The following is a 17,052-nucleotide window of genomic DNA, read 5'->3' on the forward strand; positions in this document are numbered from 1 at the left end:
TACACATACATGTATACCAGGTCTGTTCAATGTCGCTCCTGGAGGGCTGAAATTCAGACCTGGGACACCAGGTAAGTGCAATTAATTAACTACCAGGTAGAATCACCAACCAGAAGTGTTTTGGCCCTCCAGGACTGAAACTGAACAGCCCTGATGTATACAAAAACGTTACAATTTGTGCATTAATCTTAAGATAGTTAGGTGAGACAACAACATATCACAAACGTATCATGTACATTTTCTCTTAACAAAGCATTTATCAGCAAAGCCAGTGCTAGTAGGAAAAGATAAGTGCCTTTTCTACTAACCAAGCTTAATTTTTGTGATGACCAAGAGGGGTAGTTGTTACGTTCGTCGATGGAAGGATCGGACCAAGGTGCAGCCTGGTAGGCGTACATTTTAATTTCTTAAATGAACACAGAAAAAACAACAAATACGAAATGTAACGTCTAGTAGGGCTAAACAGCACAGAACCAAAAACAAGATCCCACAAACTACAGGTGGAAAAGCTGCCTAAGTATGATCCCCAATCAGAGACAACGATAGACAGCTGCCTCTGATTGGGAACCATACCCGGCCAACAAAGAAATAGAAAGCAGAGATTGCCCACCCTAGTCACACCCTGACCTAACCAAATAGAGAATTAAAAGGATCTCTAAGGTCAGGGCGTGACAGCATCCCCCCCAAGGTGCGGACTCCGGCCGCAAACCCGAACCTATAGGGGCAGGTCCAGGTGTGCATCTACCCTCGGTGGCGGCTCAGGTGCAGGACGCAGGCCCCGCTCCGCTCGTGGCTCCGCCAACTTCGGTGGCGCCTCTGGTGCGGGGATCATTGTCGGAAGCTCCGGACCGTGAATCATCGCCGGGGACTCTGGACCGTAGATCGTCGCCGGGGACTCCGGGCCGTAGATCGTCGCCGGGGACTCCGGACCGTAGATCGTCGCCGGGGACTCCGGACCGTAGATCGTCTCAGAAGGCTCCGGACTGGGAACAGTCGCTGAAGGCTCCGGACTGGGAACTGTAGCTGGAGGCTCCGGACTGGGAACTGTCGCTGGAGGCTCCGGACTGGGAACTGTAGCTGGAGGCTCCGGACTGGGAACTGTCGCTGGAGGCTCCGGACTGGGAACTGTCGCTGGAGGCTCCGGACTGGGAACTGTCGCTGGAGGCTCCGGACTGGGAACTGTCGCTGGAGGCTCCGGACTGGGAACTGTCGCTGGAGGCTCCGGACCGGGAACCGTCGCTGGAGGCTCCGGACCGGGAACCGTCGCTGGAGGCTCCGGACCGGGAACCGTCGCTGGAGGCTCCGGACCGGGAACCGTCGCTGAGGCTCCGGACCGGGAACCGTCGCTGAGGCTCCGGACCGCAGACCGTCGCTGGAGGCTCTGGACTGCCGACCGTCGCTGGAGGCTCCGGACTGCTGACCGTCGCTGGAGGCTCCGGACTGCTGACCGTCGTGGGAGACTCCGGACCTTGGATCGTCGCTGGAGGCTACGGGCCATGGATCGTCTCTGGAGGCTCCGGGCCATGGATTTTCACTGGAGGCTCCGGGCCATGGATCATCACTGGATGCTCCGGGCCATGGATCATCACTGGAGGCTCCGGGCCATGGATCATTACTGGAGGCTCCGGGCAATGGATCATCACTGGAGGCTTCGGGCTATGGATTATCACTGGAGGCTCCGGGCCATGGATCATCACTGGAGGCTTTGGGCCATGGATCATCACTGGAGGCATTGGCCATGGATCATCACTGGAGGCTTCGGGCGTGGAGCAGGCACAGGACGTACCGGGCTGGAGATACGCACTGGAGGCCGGGTGCATGGAGCTGGCACAGGATATACTGGACCGTGGAGGTGCACTGGAGGCCTGGAGCGTAGAGCTGGCACAACGCGTCCTTGACAAAGGACCACCTTCGCATTGCAAGTGCGTGGAGCTGGCACAGGACGCACTGGGCTGTGAAGGCGCACTGGAGACACAGTAAGTATGGCCGGCGCAGGATATACTGGGCCGTGGAGGCACACTGGAGGTCTGGAGCGTAGAGCTGGCACAATGCGTCCTGGACAAAGGACCACCTTCGCACGGCAAGTGCGGGGAGCTGGCACAGGACGCACTGGGCTGTGAAGGCGCACCAGAGATACAGCGCGTAGAGCCGGCGCAGGATATCCTGGACCGAGGAGGCGCACTGGAGACCAGGCACGCTGAGCCGGCACCACCCGTCCTGGACAGACGCCCACTTTCGCACGGCAAGTGCGGGGAGCTGGCACAGCACGCACCGGGCTGTGGATGCGCACTGGAGACACAGTGCGTATCACAGCAAAACATGGTGCCTGCCCGGTCACATGCTCCCCACGGTGAGTACGGGAAGTTGGCTCTGGTTTAAACCCTGGCTCCGCCAACCACCCCGTGTGCAATTTTGGGAGGGGGGGGGACTGCCTCTCGTGCTTCCGTCGTGGTCGCGAACCCCGGTGTCGTCATTGTTCCTCCCTCGCTGCCTCCGTCTGCTCCCATGGAAGGCGATCCTTTCCGGCCTGGATCTCCTCCCACGTCCAGGATCCCTTACCATCCAAGATATCCTCCCATGTCCAGGATGTCTGCTCCTCCTGGCCACGCTGCTCGGTCCGTTTGTGGTAGGATCTTCTGTTACGTTCGTCGATGGAATGATCGGACCAAGGTGCAGCGTAGTAGGCGTACATTTTAATATATTTAATGAACACAGAAAAAACAACAAATACAAAACGTAACTTCTAGTAGGGCTAAACAGCACAGTACCAAAAACAAGATCCCACAAACTACAGGTGGAAAAAAGCTGCCTAAGTATGATCCCCAATCAGAGACAACGATAGACAGCTGCCTCTGACTGTGAACCATACCCAGCCAACAAAGAAATAGAAAACATAGATTGCCCACCCTAGTCACACCCTGACCTAACCAAATAGAGAATTTAAAGGATCTCTAAGGTCAGGGCGTGACAGTAGTGGAATGTCTGAGTTTGCAGATGAGACGTCCCTTGTAGACACCCCTCAGGTAACTCAGGACCTGTGCACATTGGTTTCCATGTGTTTGATGCCATTCTATTGGCTCAATTCCATCCAGTATTATGAGCCGTCCTCCCCTCAGCAGTCTCCACTGGTCTGGATACTCAATAAAATTACATGGCATTCCTGTCATTCCACAGGGGAGGTAATACAGTGGTTATCCTCATTCATACCCCTTTTCTCTCCCAATGTTTACTGGTCAGGACTGTCATCCATTGTATGCATGGCTCCCTGCCCCTGTTTAGCCGCTTTAGGGGGAGAGGGGAGTAGGGGAGAAAGGGAAGGGAAGGGATGAGGAAAGGAGGAGAGCAGATTATTTATTCCCTGAATTCCGTTAATTGCAGACCCCTGGATGGAGCCCGGAGGTGAGGGAGTCCAGGATGTGGACATGAAGCTAGGGATAAGGATCTGGATTAGGCTAGGGCTGAACCGGGCTGTGGCAATGACTCTAAGGTTAGGGTTAGGGTTGGTGGCTAGTGTTGAACCGGGATGTGGACATGAAGTTAGGGTTAGGTTTAGGGTTGTGGTTGTGGTTGAGGCTAGGGTTAGGATTGAACTGGGATGTGAACATGAAGCTAGGGCTAGGTTTGTGGTGGGGGTTGAACTGTAATGTGGACTTGAAGCTAGGGTTACATTTAGGTTTGAGGCTGAGGTCAGAGTTGAACTGGAATGTGGACATTGAGCTAGGGTTAGGGTTAGGTTAGGGTTAGGGTTGAGGCTGTGGTCAGGGTTGAACTGGGATGTGGACATGAAGCTAGGGTTACGGTTATGGTTGAGACTGGGGTCAGGGTTGAACTGGGATGTGGACATGAAGCTAGGGTTAGGTTTGAGTCTGAGGTCAGGTTTGAGCTAGGATGTGTTTACATGAAGCTAGGGTTATGGTTGAGGCTGGGGTCAGGGCTGAGCTGGGATGTGGACATGAAGCTAGGGTTAGGGTTATGGTTGAGGCTGAGGTCAGAATTGAGCTGGGATGTGGACATGAAGATAGGGTTAGGGTTATGGTTGAGGCTGAGGTCAGGGTTGAGCTGGGATGTGGACATGAAGCTAGGGTTAGGGTTATGGTTGAGGCTGAGGTCAGGGTTGAGCTGGGATGTGGACATGAAGCTAGGGTTAGGGTTGAGGCTGAGGTCAGGGTTGAGCTGGGATGTGGACATGAAACTGTGGTTAGGGTTGAGGTTGAGGTCAGGGTTGAGCTGGGATGTGGACATGAAGCTAGGGTTAGGGTTGAGGCTGAGGTCAGGGTTGAGCTGGGATGTGGACATGAAACTAGGGTTAGGGTTGAGGCTTAGGTCAGGGTTGAGCTGGGATGTGGACATGAAGCTAGGGTTAGGGTTGAGGCTGAGGTCAGGGTTGAGCTGGGATGTGGACATGAAGCTAGGGTTAGGGTTGAGGTTGAGGTTAGGGTTGAGCTGGGATGTGGACATGAAGCTAGGGTTAGGGTTGAGGCTGAGGTCAGGGTTGAGCTGGGATGTGGACATGAAGCTAGGGTTAGGGTTATGGTTGATTCTGAGGTCAGGGTTGAGCTGGGATGTGGACATGAAGCTAGGGTTAGGGTTATGGTTGATGCTGAGGTCAGGGTTGAGCTGGGATGTGGACATGAAGCTAGGGTTAGGGTTGAGGTTGAGGTCAGGGTTGAGCTGGGATGTGGACATGAAGCTAGGGTTAGGGTTAGGGTTATGGTTAATGCTGAGGTCAGGGTTGAGCTGGGATGTGGACATGAAGCTAGGGTTAGGGTTATGGTTGATGCTGAGGTCAGGGCTGAGCTGGGATGTGGACATGAAGCTAGGGTTAGGGTTATGACTGAGGCTGAGGTCAGGGCTGAGCTGGGATGTGGACATGAAGCTAGGGTTAGGGTTGAGGCTGAGGTCAGGGTTGAGCTGGGATGTGGACATGAAGCTAGGGTTAGGGTTATGACTGAGGCTGAGGTCAGGGTTGAGCTGGGATGTGGACATGAAGCTAGGGTTAGGGTTATGACTGAGGCTGAGGCTGAGGTCAGGGCTGAGCTGGGATGTGGACATGAAGCTAGGGTTAGGGTTGAGGCTGAGGTCAGGGTTGAGCTGGGATGTGGACATGAAGCTAGGGTTAGGGTTATGGTTGATTCTGAGGTCAGGGTTGAGCTGGGATGTGGACATGAAGCTAGGGTTAGGGTTGAGGTTGAGGTTAGGGTTGAGCTGGGATGTGGACATGAAGCTAGGGTTAGGGTTGAGGCTGAGGTCAGGGTTGAGCTGGGATGTGGACATGAAGCTAGGGTTAGGGTTATGGTTGATTCTGAGGTCAGGGTTGAGCTGGGATGTGGACATGAAGCTAGGGTTAGGGTTATGGTTGATGCTGAGGTCAGGGTTGAGCTGGGATGTGGACATGAAGCTAGGGTTAGGGTTGAGGTTGAGGTCAGGGTTGAGCTGGGATGTGGACATGAAGCTAGGGTTAGGGTTAGGGTTATGGTTAATGCTGAGGTCAGGGTTGAGCTGGGATGTGGACATGAAGCTAGGGTTAGGGTTATGGTTGATGCTGAGGTCAGGGCTGAGCTGGGATGTGGACATGAAGCTAGGGTTAGGGTTATGACTGAGGCTGAGGTCAGGGCTGAGCTGGGATGTGGACATGAAGCTAGGGTTAGGGTTGAGGCTGAGGTCAGGGTTGAGCTGGGATGTGGACATGAAGCTAGGGTTAGGGTTATGACTGAGGCTGAGGTCAGGGTTGAGCTGGGATGTGGACATGAAGCTAGGGTTAGGGTTATGACTGAGGCTGAGGCTGAGGTCAGGGCTGAGCTGGGATGTGGACATGAAGCTAGGGTTAGGGTTGAGGCTGAGGTCAGGGTTGAGCTGGGATGTGGACATGAAGCTAGGGTTAGGGTTATGGTTGATTCTGAGGTCAGGGTTGAGCTGGGATGTGGACATGAAGCTTGAGTTAATTAAGATGATGGATGTAAATGAGTCTAGGCCAGTCGTATGGTGGTGGGAAGCCTAAATCTTTTAATGACAATTTCCGCTGTTTCTTCTCATCTTTATCTTTTAAGATTCTTTGAATGAGGTGTTTCAATAATAATAATGCATTTGTTATATATCAATGATAATGTTAATGTATGTTATATCCATAAAACAATCCATTTGTCATTTTTATTTAATTAATCTACTAGTCGAAATGTGGGGAATCTTTGGTTACCCTGAGTGGCCTGAGGATCGACACATTCCTTACAAATCTCTCAACCTTTCATAACCAATAAACCATTCATAAGTCACGCTATACGAGGATGCGTCACACTATCTTACCACCTTTCATAACCCATAAACCTTTCATAAGTCACGCTATACGAGGATGCGTCACACTATCTTACCACCTTTCATAACCCACAAACCTTTCATAAGTCACGCTATATGAGGATGCGTCACACTATCTTACCACCTTTCATAACCCATAAACCTTTCATAAATCGTGTTATGTGAGGATGCGTCACACTACTGCTAAAGCATCATGTTGTTAATTTTTCAGTCCAGCATACAGAATTTCGAGCCACAGATGGTTTCAATAACTAAACCCACTTCTAGCAACTGGCGATGGCATTTTCTTTACTGTGTTTTAGTGGGAGATGATGTGAAAGGTGTGTGTAATTTATGAGTGGCTGAGAGCGGAGCGGCACAGCGTGGGACAGGAATATCCCCTAAGGCCCTCCTGTCTAGGGGATCTGTCAGTGAGCTGGCTCCTAGGAGGAGGAGAGGAGGAGGTGGCGCTCTGTTTCAACATTCATGAAAGCAGTCAGAAAGGTTTTGCTTACATTTTTGTGAAGTTGTTTGAGTGATCACCTACGGCGTAAAGAGAAGTGAGTGTGAGTAATTGCGCTGTAACTGTCAAGTTCAAGACACCGGGTCATATATTTAATTAACACGAGAGTGACAGTAAAAAATAACTACTCTGTTTGAACTCCAGAGACATTTACTGCACAATGAAGTTCATTGTCGTGGGACAATTTTATTGGTCCATTTTGTGTCTTTATGTAAAAAGCATATGAGGTCATGTTGCCTTAGGTTCCATAAGAACTCTTGCACCAATCACAAACCCCCAAATGTTGTTTGTAATACAAGATTCCCTCAGATTGCTCTGCGTGCCCCCTTGTGGTAGGAGAATTATATTTTATGCAACAGGCAGTAACAGAACTCTCAGCAGGGTTACAAAAGGCCTTCAGAATGTTTTGCTGCCATACACTGGCCATAAGAGAAAATATTTCATAACTCCAAGCCATATGCTATAAATATATTTGATTCATAGAGTAAAAATAACCATTATGTATGGACATTATGAAAATGACATGATACTCCTGGAGAGAGTGATCATTCATGAAGGGGAGTCTTGCCTGAACGAGTAGTACAATGTGGCTGTGTTCCAGATCAGTGTGTGAGAAATAGAGAGAGAAAGAAAGAGGGAGAGAGAGAGAGAGAGAGAGACTGTGTGTGTTAGTGTGTACAGGAAGGCATCAGGCCACATGCCCTTCCACTTCATTAAGAAACAAATACAGGTATGTGTGTTTGTGTGCGTGATCCCAGTCTCAGCAGCTCTGTCCTAGGCCCAGTATCCTGCCCACAGACCCCTCCTTGTGTAAGGCACAAGAGGGAGGGGGACACATAAGAAGCTTGTGCCCTCACACTCACTGGGCTTAAAATCAGCCTGTATTCCTGTCTGTCTGTCAATCAATACCAGGAGGTCTGATGGTCAGTTCATCTCCTCACTTAGCTTCCCTTTCTTTGATCTGCTTCTCAGTTTGTTCAGTTGGACTTTCCTGGCACTTTTCCTATTGAAGTGTTACTAAACACTGCCACTAACATTTGTATAGCGAATGAGAATAGTAAAATGTAAACATCAAAATAATCCTTGGTGTTTTTATTTTGTTGAGGTTTATGGTACACTAAAGAAACACAACATCCCTTGTCAATACACTAACAGCAACAATGCAGTAGGACTGAGTTTGATAATATTCTCACCCCAGGCATTGTATTATCAGCTTTTAAGCGGCATCAAGTCTGATGAGGTCTAATGCTTAGAATCCCTTGACCTATCATTTAGTGTACTTCTGCCTCTAGACTACTTGCAGCAACTGGACTCATTTTGAAGACATGCTCTGGAACTTTGGCGACTAGTAAGTATTTTTTAAACATCCTGCTTTGTGCTGGATGTGTCAATGTGTAGTTCATACATGCATAATCTATTAGCAGAATTAATGTCTTACCTCAATTAGCCAAAAATCTCTAATTTGAAGGCCACTGTTTTCTGGAAGCTGTGCGGCGCCATTTTCCCTTCATTTTTTTCCAATGAGCTTCAGCTCCTTGCCATTTAGCAAAAGGCGCACACAGCAGAGTGAGATAGAGAGCAGAGAAGAAGAAAAATCCTGTTTCTATAGGCATTCTACTACTACTACAGTGGTGATAATTCACTGAAAATGTTAGCGTTTTTTTCTTTAATTTTTACAGAGAAATATCTTGAAAAAAATCTGTAAATAAAATAATTACTTGTATTAAGCCCTTTTTAAGTTAAAATAAGCAACATTACCTTCCATTGAGTGATAATTTAGCTTGTAAAAACACAAATTGTAAGTGAATTATCACTCAATATAAGATATTTAGGCTTGCTTAGATTTCACTTCTTGCGATGTACTACTGCTACTACTACTGCTACTACTACTGCTACTACTACTGCTACTACTACTGCTACTACTGCTACTACTACTGCTACTACTACTGCTACTACTACTACTACTACTACTACTACTACTACAACTACTACTACAACAACTACTACTAATACTACTACTACTACTGCTACTACTAATAATACAAGAAGACTTCAGCCACCCGAGCCACGGCCTGTTCACCTCGCTACCATGTAGAAGGCGGAGACAGTACAGGTGCATTGAAGCTGGGACCGAAAGACTGAAAAACAGCTTTTATCTCCAGGGCATCAGACTTTTGAATAGTCACCACTAGTCGGCCTCCGCTCAGTACCCTGCCCTGAACTTATTCACTGTTACTAACCAGCTACCACCCGGTACTCTACCCTGCACCTTAGAGACTGCTGCCCTATGTACATAGTCATTGAACACTGCTCACTTTAATAATGCTTACATACTGTTTTACCCTCTTCATATGTGTGCAGTGTATTCTAGTTAAGGCTCATGCTATATAATTACTGCTGTACACACCTTTTCTATTCATATACTGTCTATACTGTCTATAGAAACCATCATATGCATATATAAAGTAGTAAAAAGTGAAGTATTTTGTCCCATATTCATAGCACGCAATGACTACATCAAGCTAGTGACTCTACACATTTGTTGGATGCATTTGCTGTTTGTTTTGGTTGTGTTTCAGATTAAATTTGTGCCCAACAGAAATTAATGGTAAAACATTTATTGTTTCAGTTTTCTAAATACTTCTACATGAATGTGGATGCTACCTTGATTACGGATAATCCTGAATGAATCGTAAATAATGATGAGTGAGAAAGTTACAGAGGCATAGATATCATACCATTATAACCATTATAATTATATCATTATAATCCAAGATGGCGTAGCAGTCAGACGTCCTTTGTCCTCGTCTTGTCGTGTCCCGTGTATATATCGTTTTATATATTTTTCTTTGCATATCTTTCAAAATATTTTTTCTAAAACTCAACTTCAAAACACTCTCCTGCAACCCGCCTCACCCAATGTGGTGTGGATCTGTTTTTGTCTTTTCTAAAGTATTATTCACCTCGAATCCGGAATCCCCCAACAGAAGATAGCCAGCTCACTAGCTACTAGCTAGCAGTCAGCTAATCACTGCTAGCGGTCATCAGCTAACCTTTAGCTCGGCAAGCTCTCGCCAGTTTGTACAACGCGTCTCAAACCAGAGCATACCGGACCTATTTTCTCTCCATATCCCCGGATTCCTACCACAAGCTCTGGACATTTTCACCTGGATCTTCGCAGCTAGCTAGCTGCTATCCAAGTACTGGCTAACGTCGGTCCCGGAGCAAGCGTCAATTAGCCTGGAGCTAGCCCATGCTAGGTCCTTTCTCCCGACTTGCTAAAGAGGCCCATCAGCCACTCCTGGGCTACAATACCCGGACCCGTTCTACAGCCGGTACGGGGCACGGAACCCTGCCTATCCTTCATGACTGGACTACGATTTAATCTGCTCAAGGGGGTACTCAACTGGCCTCTACATCGCGACCATTTAGTTCCACCTCCCACATATGCGGTGACATCACCTGGCTTAAATGTCTCTAGAGACAATATCTCTCTCATCAATACTCAATGCCTAGGTTTACCTCCAATGTACTCACATCCTACCATACCTCTGTCTGTACATTATGCCTTGAATCTATTCTCTCATGCCCAGAAACCTGCTCCTTTAAGTCTCTGCTCTGAGCGCACTAAACGACCAGTCATGTTAGCCTTTAGCCATACCCTCATCCTACTCCTCCTCTGTTCCTCTGGTGATGTAGAGGTTAGTCCAGGCCCTGCAGTGCCTAGCTCCACTTCTACTCCCCAGGTGCTCTCATTTGTTGACTTCTGTAACCGTAAAAGCCTTGGCTTCATGCATGTTAACATTAGAAGCCTCCTCCCTAAGTTTGTTTTATTCACTGCTTTAGCACACTCTGCCAACCCGGATGTACTACCCGTGGCTAAATCCTGGCTTAGGAAGTCCACCAAAAACACAGAAATTTCTATCTCGAACTACAACATTTTCCAGCAAGATAGAACTGCCAAAGGGGGCGGTGTTGCAATCTACTGCATATAGCCTACAGAGTTCTGTCTTGCTATCCAGGTCTGTACCCAAACAATTCAAACTTCTACTTTTAAAAATCCACCTTTCCAGAAACAAGTCTCTCACTGTTGCCGCTTGCTATAGATCACCCTCTGCCCCCAGCTGTGCCCTGGACACCATATGTGAATTGATTGCACCCAATCTATCTTCACAGCTCATGCTGCTAGGTGACCTAAACTGTGACATGCTTAACACCCAGGCCATCCTCCAATCTAAGCTTGATGCCCTCAATCTTACACACATTATCAATGAACCCACCAGGTACAACCCCAAATCCGTAAACACGGGCACCCTCATAGATATCATCCTAACCAACTTGCCCTCCAAATACACCTCTGCTGTTTTCAACCAACATCTCAGCGATCACTGCCTCATTACCTGCATCCGTAATGGGTCTGCGGTCAAACAACCACCCCTCATCACTGTCAAACGCTCCCTAAAACACTTCAGCGAGCAAGCCTTTCTAATCGACCCGACCCGGGTATCCTGGAAGGATATTGACCTCATCCCGTCAGTAGAGGATGCCTGGTTATTCTTTAAAAGTGCCTTCCTCACCATCTTAAATAAGCATGCTCCATTCAAGAAATGTAGAACCAGGAACAGATATAGCCCTTGGTTCTCTCCAGACCTGACTGCCCTTGACCAGCACAAAAACATTCTGTGGCGTTCTGCATTAGCATCGAATAGCCCCCGCGATATGCAACTTTTCAGGGAAGTTAGGAACAAATATACACAGGCAGTTAGGAAAGCTAAGGATAACTTTTTCAAGCAGAAATTTGCATCCTGTAGCACAAACTCAAAAAAGTTCTGGGACACTGTAAAGATCATGGAGAATAAGAGCACCTCCTCCCAGCTGCCCACTGCACTGAGGCTAGGAAACACTGTTACCACCGATAAATCCACATTAATTGAGAATTTCAATAAGCATTTTTTCATGGCTGGCCATGCTTTCCACCTGGCTACCCCTACCCCGGTCAACAGCCCTGCGCTCTCCACAGCAACTCGCCCAAACCTCCCCCACTTCTCCTTCACCCAAATCCAGATTGCTGATGTTCTGAAAGAGCTGCAAAAACAGGACCCCTACAAATCAGCCGGGCTAGACATTCTGGATCCTCTCTTTCTAAAACTATCTACCAAAATTGTTGCAAGCCCAATACTAGCCTGTTCAACCTCTCTTTCATATCGTCTGAGATTTCCATAGATTGGAAAGCTACCGCGGTCATCCCCCTCTTCAAAGTAGGAGACACTCTAGACCCATATATATTTTACCCTGCCTTTCTAAGGTCTTCGAAAACCAAGTTAACAAACATGTTACCGACCATTTCGAATCTCACCGTACCTTCTCCGCTATGCAATCTGGTTTCAGAGCTGGTCATTGGTGCACCTCAGCCATGCTCAAGGTCCTAAACGATATCATAATCGCCATCGATAAGAGACATTACTGTGCAGCCGTATTCATCGACCTGGCAAAGGCTTTCGACTCTGTCAATCACACCATTCTTATTGGCAGACTCAACAGCCTTGGTTTCTCAAATGATTGCCTTGCCTGGTTCACCAACTACTTCGAGTTCAGTATGTCAAATCGGAGGGCCTGTTGTCCGGACCTCTGGCAGTCTCTATGGGGGTGCCACAGGGTTCAATTCTTGGGCCGACTCTCTTCTCTGTATACATCAATGATGTTGTTCTCGCTGCTGGTGATTCTTTGATCCACCTCTACACAGACAAAACCATTCTGTATACCTCTGGCCCTTCTTTGGACACTGTGTTAACTAACCTCCAGATGAGCTTCAATGCCATTACAACTCTCCTTCCAAGTATGCTTGGGGTCATTGTGTCACGCCCTGATCTTAGAGATCCTTTTTATCTCTATTTTGGTTAGGTCAGGGTGTGACTAGGGTGGGAAATCTATGTGTTCTATTTCTTTGTTGGCCGGGTATGGTTCCCAATCAAAGGCAGCTTTCTATCGTTGTCTCTGATTGGAGATCATACTTAGGCAGGCTGTTTTCCACCTTAGTTTGTGGGATCTTGATTTTGTTAGTTGCTGTATCGCCTGCAGAACCTTACGTTCGTTTTGTATTTAGTTGGTTTTTGGTGTTCATTTTAAATAAAAGTAAGATGTTCGCCTACCACGCTGCACCTTGGTCCAATCCATCTTTCAATGGACGTAACACATTGTCCATTTGGAAGACCCATTTGCGACCAAGCTTTAACTTCCTGACTGATGTCTTGAGATGTTGCTTCAATATATCCACATAATTTTCCTCCCTCATGATGCCATCTATTTTGTGAAGTGCACCAGTCCCTCCTGCAGCAAAGCACCCCCACAACATGATGCTGCCACCCCCGTGCTTCACGGTTGGGATGTTGTTCTTCGGCTTGCAAGCCTCCCCTTTTTTCCTCCAAACATAACGATGGTCATTATGGCCAAACCGTTCTATTGTTGTTTCATCAGACCAGAGGACATTTCTCCAAAAAGTACGATCTTTGTCCCCATGTGCAGTTGCAAAACGTGGTCTGGCTTTTTATGGAGGTTTTGGAGCAGTGGCTTCTTCCTTGCTGAGCGGCCTTTCAGGTTATGTCGATTTAGGACTCGATTTACTATGGATATACATACTTTTGTACCTGTTTCCTCCAGCATCTTCACAAGGTCCTTTGCTGTTGTTCTGGGATTGATTTGCACTTTTCACACCAAAGAGCGCGTCTCCTTCCTGAGCGGTATGACGGCTGTTTGGTCCCAGGGTGTTGATACTTGCGTACTATTGTTTGTACAGATGAATGTGGTACCCTCAGGCATTTGGAAATTGTTCCCAAGGATGAACCAGACTTGTGAAGGTCTTACATTTTTTTTCTGAGGTCTTGGCTGATTTTTTTTTAGATTTTCCCATGATGAAGGTAGGCCTTGCAATACATCCACAGGTACACTTCCAATTGACTCAAATGATGTCAATTAGCCTATCAGAAGCTTCTAAAGCCATGACCTAATTTTCTGGAATTCTCCAAGATGTTTAAAGGCACAGTCAACTTAGTGTATGTAAACTTCTGACCCACTGGAATTGTGATACAGTGAATTATAAGTGAAATAATCTGTCTGTAAACAATTGTTGGAAAAATTACTTGTGTCATGCACAAAGTAGATGTCCTAACCGACTTGCCAAAACTATAGTTTGTTAACAAGAAATTTGTTTGAGTGGTTGAAAAACGATTTTTAATGACTCCTATCTAGGTGTATGTAAACTTCCAACTTCAACTGTATGTTTGACAGGGAATGAAAAATAAAAAAAATCTGTAATTCACACATCAGGAATGTATGATATATTGTAAAGTGTGTACAAAACCGTTTATCGAAATTATAGCGCCTTTGACTAACATAGATTTTTCAAATTGATTTATGGAATTTGTTGATACTTTTACTAATCATACTTTGTTTTGGTGTTTTGATCTTTTTATCCTTGTTTTTTTAGCCTCTTGACTGTTGTGAAATGTGAATGTTCTGAATGTTTTAACCATAGGTGACTTCTTGGTGAACTTTGAACTTTATCAAGAACTTCTATATCATGTCACATAAAGCAACACTTTCAGAACCGTAAATCACAGGCTTTGTATAATATCATTTGTTTTAGTTTAAGGGGACCCTCTGGTCTTTGTTCACCCCACCTCCCAAGCAGTGCTCTTTTACCCGTAACCGTACAAGAACCCTGTCCTCTCATTCCCTCCAGCCTCTATGCAGGGCTCAGAACCATGGTGGGCAGCTCTCTGCTCCACGAGACAGCAAGGCCATGTTGGAGAGGAAACAGTTCTGCCAGTGGCGCTGTAAAGTGCAGGGTTAAGCCCCAGTGTGCCCCTGGGGTCAGCTCTGTGCTGGACGGCTGCGGCTGCTGTAAGAGCTGTGCCCAGCAGATCAGAGAGGCCTGCAATGAGAGGGACATCTGCGACCCCCACAAGGGCATGTACTGCATTTTCTCTGATGCCCAGCCGCGATATGAGGCCGGAGTCTGCACTTGTGAGTGAACATGTCAAATCTAGCCCATGGGCTATCAACAGAGTTAAGTCAATGTACAATTAAATGTCTCAAGGTCAATTACTTATTTTCAAAGGGGGCAGGAGCTATACTGTGCAATAGTACTCTGCTACTTCAAAGAACTGTCTAGAAACTTTAATACATGAAAATACTTCAATCTCATGCGACTCACTCAGGATTGGAGATTTGCATAAACCTGTAGTTCCACGGGATTGGTTTACTCATTTACCCATGGTCTCTTTGATCATCAAAGGACCCCATTAGGTCAAACACACATTTCAATCAGGCAAATACCCCAAGGCTGACCACACTTAGAGACACACTAACACCACAAGAATGTGGCAAGCACTGCACAGGCCAGTCAACTGTGTTGAGTTTTGTTTCCCTTATTGCCTGCTTCTAGACTTGATGGCAGTGGGCTGTGACTTGAACGGGGTCCACTATGAGAATGGCGAGGCCTTCCAGCCCAGATCACTGTTAAAGTGCACATGCATTGCGGGAGCCATCGGCTGCACCCTGGCCTTCATACAGAAGCCTGCTGTTCTCCTGGGTCCTGCCCCTCTGAGGAGCAACACGCCCCTGCCAGCCGTCCTCCAGAGCGCCCCGGTGCTTCTAGGAAGCACCAGCAGGATACGACCTACATGGCCGCCATGCCAGGTGTGTGTTAGTTGAGAAAACCAGGGCCAGAATTGCCAGCTTGTCTGCCCTGGAATGCTAATTGCTGTGAAAGTAAACTGGATGGAAAGAGGGAGGCAGAGGGCTTTTAATGACTTTGGCTGGGAAGTGCAGAGAGGATGGAGTGTGCCTGACTGACTGTTTGGGAGTAGGGTGGATGGTTCTAGTCATGAACGAATGTCCATGGAGAGCTGGAGCTCACTTTCCATCAAAAGCAACAAGGCCTCTTTTAAGTATGCTTTGATATATTTGAATAAATGTCTGCTTTGCTTGGCTTGAAAAACAAGAAACATCCTGCTTTCTAGTGAATCTGAAAGGTTAGCACCCACTTGGTCTTGATGTTTTGATATTGCCATTACACAAATCGAATATGACTTCAATCGCTGATTTCAAACCATACAAATAGGCAATTGAAACCATCTTGGCATCATGGCCTGCCTAAATTTCTCTCCAACTAGGTTATACAATAGTTTTTAGCAGGTAGAATGATTGAGGACTGAGGGCTCTTGATTCACTCTGAACAGCATGTGCTCTGTGGCAGAATGGCAGGTGCAGGCGGGTTCCTTCCTCTAGCCGTCTGGGTGTTCACCCGGTGCCCTTTAATACTGAAAGCTTACAGGGATCCTCCTTTAGTCTGGAAGAAGAACTGCCTGATCCAGACCACTCCATGGAGTCCCTGCTCCAAGACCTGCGGCCTGGGAATCTCAGTCCAGGTCAACAACAACAACAACGGCAAGTGTGAGATGAGGAAGGGCCGCCGCCTCTGCCTGCTGTGGCCGTGTGAGAAGAGCATCATGAAGAACGTCAAGGTGACCGACCACTGACCAGCCAGGCTCTCTCTGGGGGTTGATGATGCATTGTTGAGATGGTGATGATGGGTGAAATGTAAAAAGAATTCCCTCTATGCCCACAACACCCTAAATATGACAGTGGTCTTGGACCGACTGCATACATTCACAGCAGAAGTATGATAGGGTTCCTATGTGAATCTTAAGTAATAATTTGGTGGGTGCTTACATTTGTCTTATTTCAGGTGTGTATTAATACGCATGTGTGAATTGGAAATGTGTTTTTTTGCATATCCCAACTCTCCCTAGGAGTGTGGGATCATGGCCAGGGTCAATCTAACTATGTTCTTTTCCCCTCTAGATGCGGAGAGGAAAGATGTGTAAGTCCAAGTTCCAGGCCAAGAAAGCTGAGAAGCTGACCCTGTCTGGGTGTACCAGCACCAAGAGTTTCAAACCCACTTACTGCAGCATCTGCACCGTCAAGCGCTGCTGATGTCCCCATCAAATCCAAAATGGTGGCCGTCAACTTCAAGTGCAACAGCGGCTCCAACGTGCGCTGGAAGATGCAGTGGAGAACGTCCTGCGTGTGCCAGAGTATGTGCGAAGACCCTGGGGACATGTTCGCAGAGCTACGCTTCCTCTAGCACCTTCTCCAGCATCTATATCAACCCTAGAGCCTCATCCATATGAATGCCTACAGACTCCAACAAAGACCTGGTCTTACTGCCTCTGACCGAG

The 17,052-nt window shown here is 47.4% G+C and overlaps 1 pseudogene; it reads left to right on the forward strand.

The window, feature by feature from the left end:
- The first annotated feature begins 2,978 nt into the window (after positions 1-2,978).
- On the forward strand, positions 2,979-16,958 carry LOC129817124 (cellular communication network factor 6-like; annotated as a pseudogene).
- Positions 16,959-17,052: the final 94 nt, after the last annotated feature.

Source organism: Salvelinus fontinalis, chromosome 20 (assembly GCF_029448725.1).
Source record: "Salvelinus fontinalis isolate EN_2023a chromosome 20, ASM2944872v1, whole genome shotgun sequence".
Lineage (NCBI taxonomy): Eukaryota > Metazoa > Chordata > Actinopteri > Salmoniformes > Salmonidae > Salvelinus > Salvelinus fontinalis.